The sequence below is a fragment of the Gopherus evgoodei genome, chromosome 10 (genome assembly GCF_007399415.2).
Source record: "Gopherus evgoodei ecotype Sinaloan lineage chromosome 10, rGopEvg1_v1.p, whole genome shotgun sequence".
Lineage (NCBI taxonomy): Eukaryota > Metazoa > Chordata > Testudines > Testudinidae > Gopherus > Gopherus evgoodei.
Genome location: NC_044331.1, coordinates 6,761,679 through 6,767,678, shown reverse-complemented (window position 1 = coordinate 6,767,678; position 6,000 = coordinate 6,761,679).

Below are 6,000 nucleotides of genomic sequence, written 5' to 3'. Positions count from 1 at the left end.
AGTGATCAGTTAAGGTGTGCTGTTGACAGCAGGAGAGAAAAATAACTGTTTCTAGTGGAAACCTAACTCATACAAAATAGTCAGTCAGGGGTCTGCTCCCTCCCAACACCATAACCAGCTCATTGTTACTGGGAACATCATAGAAACAGCAGGGATAGAACCCAGATCTTCCTCCTCCAAGAGAAGAGAGGTTTCAGAGTAGCAGCCGTGTTAGTCTGTATCTGCAAAAAGAACAGGATGCATCCGAAGAAGTGGACTGTAGCCCATGAAAGCTTATGCGCCAATAAATTTGTTAGTCTCTAAGGTGCCACAAGTACTCCTGTTCTTTTTTCAAGAGAAGAGAGGTTCCTAGTACTTAAAATAAAAGGAGATCATCCTTTGGCATAATAGGATCTATTACACACAGCTGAGCTGGTGCAGTTCTATCTGGAAGAGAGGATATTAGCCAGACAAGGTGGATGAGGTGAAATCTTTTATTGGACCAACATCTGTTGGTGAGAGGGACAAGCTTCTGAACTTACACAGACCTCTTGACAGCACATTCATTGCAACACCCGTTCTGCATGTGGCCTCTTGAGGAGTGCGTGCCCTGGTAAAAGCATTTTGGAACAAAGTTGGAGAGATGAGTAGTTGAGTGCTTAAAAACTTTACTTTGTAAGCAGAAGCTGGAAATTGCAATGAGTTTTTCTACCATTATGAAATGCATCTTTCTCCTAGTTTGCTGCTACTAATTATTTCAAGGAGAGTAACAGACCTGGCCTTACTTTTTGGATAAATAATGGAAAACCAAACCAGAAAAATCAGGGTTATGCAAGAGAACGTGATGATAAGAACAGATCTCGATATAATCAAATTGTATTTGAATACATCTTTAAAACAGGTTTTGCACAACGGGGAATTTGCGAGGAAATACCCCCAGATGCGGCACCTCAGGGCAGAGCAGCAACAGACGCTGATACAACGTTCTCACTTTTTAAAGACATGACTGCTGCAATAAATGATTGAGGTTTCAAATATAGAACATGGGCTTCCAGCAGCGAGGTCTAGTGGCTAGGGTTCTGCCCTGCAAGTCTGCAGACACCGGGACCATTCCCAGCTGTGACCCTAACCTGGCGTGTGACCACAGCCAAATTGCTTCATGACTCTATACCTCAGTTCCCCTCTCACCTTTTGTGTTGTGTTAAAATTGAAAATGCTTTGGAGCAGGGACTGTCACATATCATGTGTATGGCCAGCACAATGAGGCCCTGATCTCAATGTGAATAATAATAAAGGCCTTGTGCCAGAGCTGGCTTTAAGGTCATGGCAGCAGGATGTTAGCACTTTTGTAAACATTTAGAGTGAATGTTAGGCCCCAAATCAAACTGCTTGTGGAGGCCAGACTTACTCTAGAGTTGTCTGATGCATGGAAAGTGAAGGTGATTCCAATGGCGAAGCATCAGCTGACTATACACACTGCAAAACTCAAATCCAGCCTGAATCAAGAGAGAGAAATGCGTATGTTGAATATTTCTGCTACTGGCAATCGTTTTTAAAAACACCCACCCACTGAGTGCTTCTGAGAGGCACTGAATAGCTCACTAACCGCTGATGCAGCTGAGAGGACTCCACAACCCTCCCTAATCATCTTTCCATGGAGTTCTCCTTCTAGTGCTGACGCAATTGCATAGCAATTGGCAATACCTTTGGTCTTGGCTTAGATAATGAGATAGGACTAAGCAGAGAAAGCGGATTGAAGATTAGCAATTGCCACTCTACCTGCACAAAGGGAAAGAGTTGTGATACATTGTCCTGAAATTTGTGCCATTGTTGGAGGGAAAAGCAACAAAGGCAGGTGTTAAGGATGAGAGGAGAAGAGATGAATTTCCTGATCTTTTCTAGGCCATGTCTACATCTACAATTTTGCAGCGCTGGTTGTTACAGCTGTATTAGTACAGCTGTATAGGGCCAGCGCTGCAGAGTGGCCACACTTACAGCAACCAGCGCTGCAAGTGGTGTTAGATGTGGCCACACTGCAGCACTGTTGGGCAGCTTCAAGGGGGGTTCGGGGAACGCGAGAGCAAACCGGGAAAGGAGACCAGCTTCGCCGCGGTTTGCTGTCGCGTTCCCCGAACCACCCTGCAAACCGCAGGGAAGGAGACCTGCTTGCTCGGGGGTTCGGGGAACGAGAGAGCAAACCGGGAAAGGAGACCAGCTTCGCCGCGGTTTGCTCTCGCGTTCCCCGAACAAGCAGGTCTCCTTCCCTGCGGTTTGCAGGGTGGTTCGGGGAACGCGAGAGCAAACCGGGAAAGGAGACCAGCTTCGCCGCGGTTTGCTCTCGCGTTCCCCGAACAAGCAGGTCTCCTTCCCTGCGGTTTGCAGGGTGGTTCGGGGAACGCGAGAGCAAACCGCGGCGAAGCTGGTCTCCTTTCCCGGTTTGCTCTCGCGTTCCCCGAACCACCCTGCAAACCGCAGGGAAGGAGACCTGCTTGCTCGGGGAACGAGAGAGCAAGCTGGGGAAGGAGACCAGCTTCGCCGTGGTTTGCTCTCGCGTTCCCCGAACCACCCTGCAAACCGTAGGGAAGGAGACCTGCTTGCTCGGGGTTCGGGGAACGCGAGAGCAAGCTGGGGAAGGAGACCAGTTTGATTACCAGAGGCTTCCTCAGGTATGCTGGGATACCTGCTTATTCCACGGAGGTCAAGAAAAGCGCTGGTAAGTGTCTATACTTGATTACCAGCGCTGGATCACCAGCGCTGGATCCTCTACACCCGAGACAAAACGGGAGTACGGCCAGCGCTGCAAACAGGGAGTTGCAGCGCTGGTGGTGCCCTGCAGATGTGTACACCTCCTAAGTTGCAGCGCTGTAACTCCCTCACCAGCACTGCAACTTTCTGATGTAGACAAGCCCCTAGTTAGCATCCGTGCTATTCAAGTGGGATATTTTTTCTATCTAGTTTATTTCGTTTAACTCTTTAAAGATAAAAGAAAAGAAAAAAATCACAGCACAGATGAAGGGAAGTGCACTATCCTAGCAGCATCCTGGCTTGCCCAGAGGAGCAGCAGTGTCAGTGGTGACAGCAGCACCTCTGGTATATGTGTACAATGCCCTGAGGAGATCACCTGTTAGGACTGAATCCTCAACCTCGGGATTTAAATGCATGAGCCTCTAGGCTAGAGCTGGAGCGAATAGGCCCAGGCCGTGATTTCTAAAAGCATCAGCAGGACTTCAGAGCAGAAGTCTCATAAGCCCATTTGACATTCCTAGCCTAGGTCTATTAGTTTGGCAAGGTAGCAGACACAAACCTTTTTATATGGTCCAGTCACTACACGGGGACAAAGACACGGGTATCATTGGAGGATCTGTGCGAGGTCACAAGCATTTAAGTCACCATAATATGTTGGTGCAGCCAGTAGCAACGTCTATTTGCCAGCTTTGTATTAATGGACCCTGAGAATGAAAGACTATTTTGAATGGTTGATTCAAGGCTCCCAGGCCACATCTACACTGGGAAGGCACAATTGCAAGCTCAAGATGCTCCAAACAACTCTTGTACAGTCCCTTGCACCCCCAATTCAATGGCCATCTTACAAATGCTGGCTGCAACGGCTGCTTGCAGCCTCTTGGAGCACCTCTTTAGTGAGAGTCCAGCCTAACAAGTGCAATTCCCAGCATGGACAGGAAGCCACAAGTGTCGCAGCTGCACCAGCGCAGCCACCTTTCCTAATTCCAGCCCATCATGCAGCGCCTTATGTAGGGAAGCTAGGAAAAAGTCCTTGCTCCCAGCAACTGTGCTGGGAACTTTTGAGTAGCTAGGTCCTTTCTATGTAACAAGGACAATCATGGGTCTGCAGAGCTTCCGAGGTAACGAGAGGATGCTTAGGTAATGAGTTATGATCGCACAACGATTCTCATCGCTGCTGTTGGTGGAGAGCAGGGAGGTACGTGCCATTTGAGGCTAGAACAGAGACAGAGGAAATGAGGAGCCCCAGTGGAGCTATTTAACTGTTTTCCCCTTTCCCAGAGCAGCAGAGGGTTTTCATTGAAAACTTGATGGAGGAAAAAAAAAAAAAATCCACCCCTTTGCGGGGAGGTAGGGTGACCAGATGTCCCGATTTTATAGGGACAGTCCCAATTTTTGGGTCTTTTTCTTATATAGGCTCCTATTACCCCCCACCCTCCATCCCGATTTTTCACACTTGCTGTCTGGTCAAACTAGGGTGAGGGGACATGGGCTCCCAACTTGCAAGACTTTGTGCAGAAGGCAGTTTCAGGTTTCTTCTTTCACTCCCTGACTTTGGGTAGCACATGAATAGGCATAATGAAAGCTTTTGTTTGTATCCAGTCTGGCTGCAGCGGATCATGACTCAGCATTGGAGAGGGCAAAGAAACCACTGGATTGTATGTCTACAGTTGCTGCTGCTGAATTTGAAAGGCGCCGGAGGACATACCTTCCTCACTGGCTGCGGAGCAAGGATCAACTTACAGGTTCAACTTATAGCCAGGTTCTAATTTTGATAAATTCAGCCAGGCCTGGGCATCACATTTATCAATTTAATCCATCTGTGTATCTTTCAACCGGTAGCATGGTAAGCAGTTGGTGGTTATTATTTATAATTACAGTAGTGTCTAGAGGCCCCAGCCAAGATCAGGTCCCACCCTGTTAAGCATTTACAAACACAGACACAGCCCCTGCCCTGCAGAGCTTACAGTCTAAATGGACAAAAGGGGAGAAACTGAGGCACAGAAAGGTGATGTAAGTGACCTGGGATCACACAACAGGTCAGTAGCAGCACTGGGAATAGAATCTAGGTATCTTGACTCCTAGCTTGGGGCCCTAGCTAGTAGACAATGGTACTGCTTTATCTATTATAGGATGCATAGTAAGGCACTCACCCAATTACGTATGAGCTACGTTTTCAAACTTGTGCACAGTCACATATGCGTATGTTTATGCACACCTAATTTCAGTGAGCAAGACATGATCTGCCCATTGAAGGTGCCTGGCCAGTTAGGCACATAAGTGGGTGTGTACATACACAAACCCCTCCTAGGCTCTGTGCACACATTGGATATGTGACTGTGTAAGAAAGACTCCTGTGCACCTAACTAAAAACCTGTCTATGCTCTCTCACAACACGGAATACAGCCAGCATCTTCTATACAAATCAGTCTAGTTTGTTTCATTAAAGGAGGAACAGATTGTGTCTTTATTTACCTTTTTTGGTAATTACTGGTACTTTGACCCCTGTCACACTCAAGTAGTTTGCAATAAGGAGAATGTAGTTACTTTTGAACCACATCCTAAGTGCACAAAAAGACAGTGTGTCCTTGTGGGAAGTTGTGCGAGAAGACAGTCTATAAGAGTCTTTTTCCTATAAATGGAGCCAAAACCAAACCAGGAAATCGGTTGCTGGGTGAGGTTGGAATCTATCTGTTCTATGAACCATATGTTGGGGGCATGGCTGCCCTGTGATATCATGGCAATGCTGCAAAGGCCCAGGCCTCTTCCTGACTCTAAAGGAAATCATGCAGCATCGCATATCCAAGCCCAGACTGAATTCCAGTAGGGCCACAATTATGCTGCCTAGGACAGAAAATGTGAGCAGTATACCAGGCTGTTAAGAACTTCTGGTCTACAATAAGCATTTGCATCAGAAATGCTAGTGCAATTCAGAAACTAGGCACTTGGGCATGGCCGCCCTTAAAAAAATCAGATGGCAACCATGGTCGTGGTGTGACCATCTTAAGAATGGTGATAGACTCCCCCACGTCCATCTCCCTTCACTTGAAGGTCTGAGGTTACAGCTACATGCTCTGTTGTGAACTGTCAAAGGGTCTCCTGTCACTGACTGCTACTGCCCACTATGGCAGTATAAGCGTCGCCATCTGGAACACAAGCACAAGACAGCTAGTGGTAGGAGAAGAGCTTAGCATTTGCACTAAACGAAAAGCGGGAGGTTTCTGAAAACGTTCACCTAAGTTCAGAAATTAATTTCAGTTATATCCTGTGCACTCACCT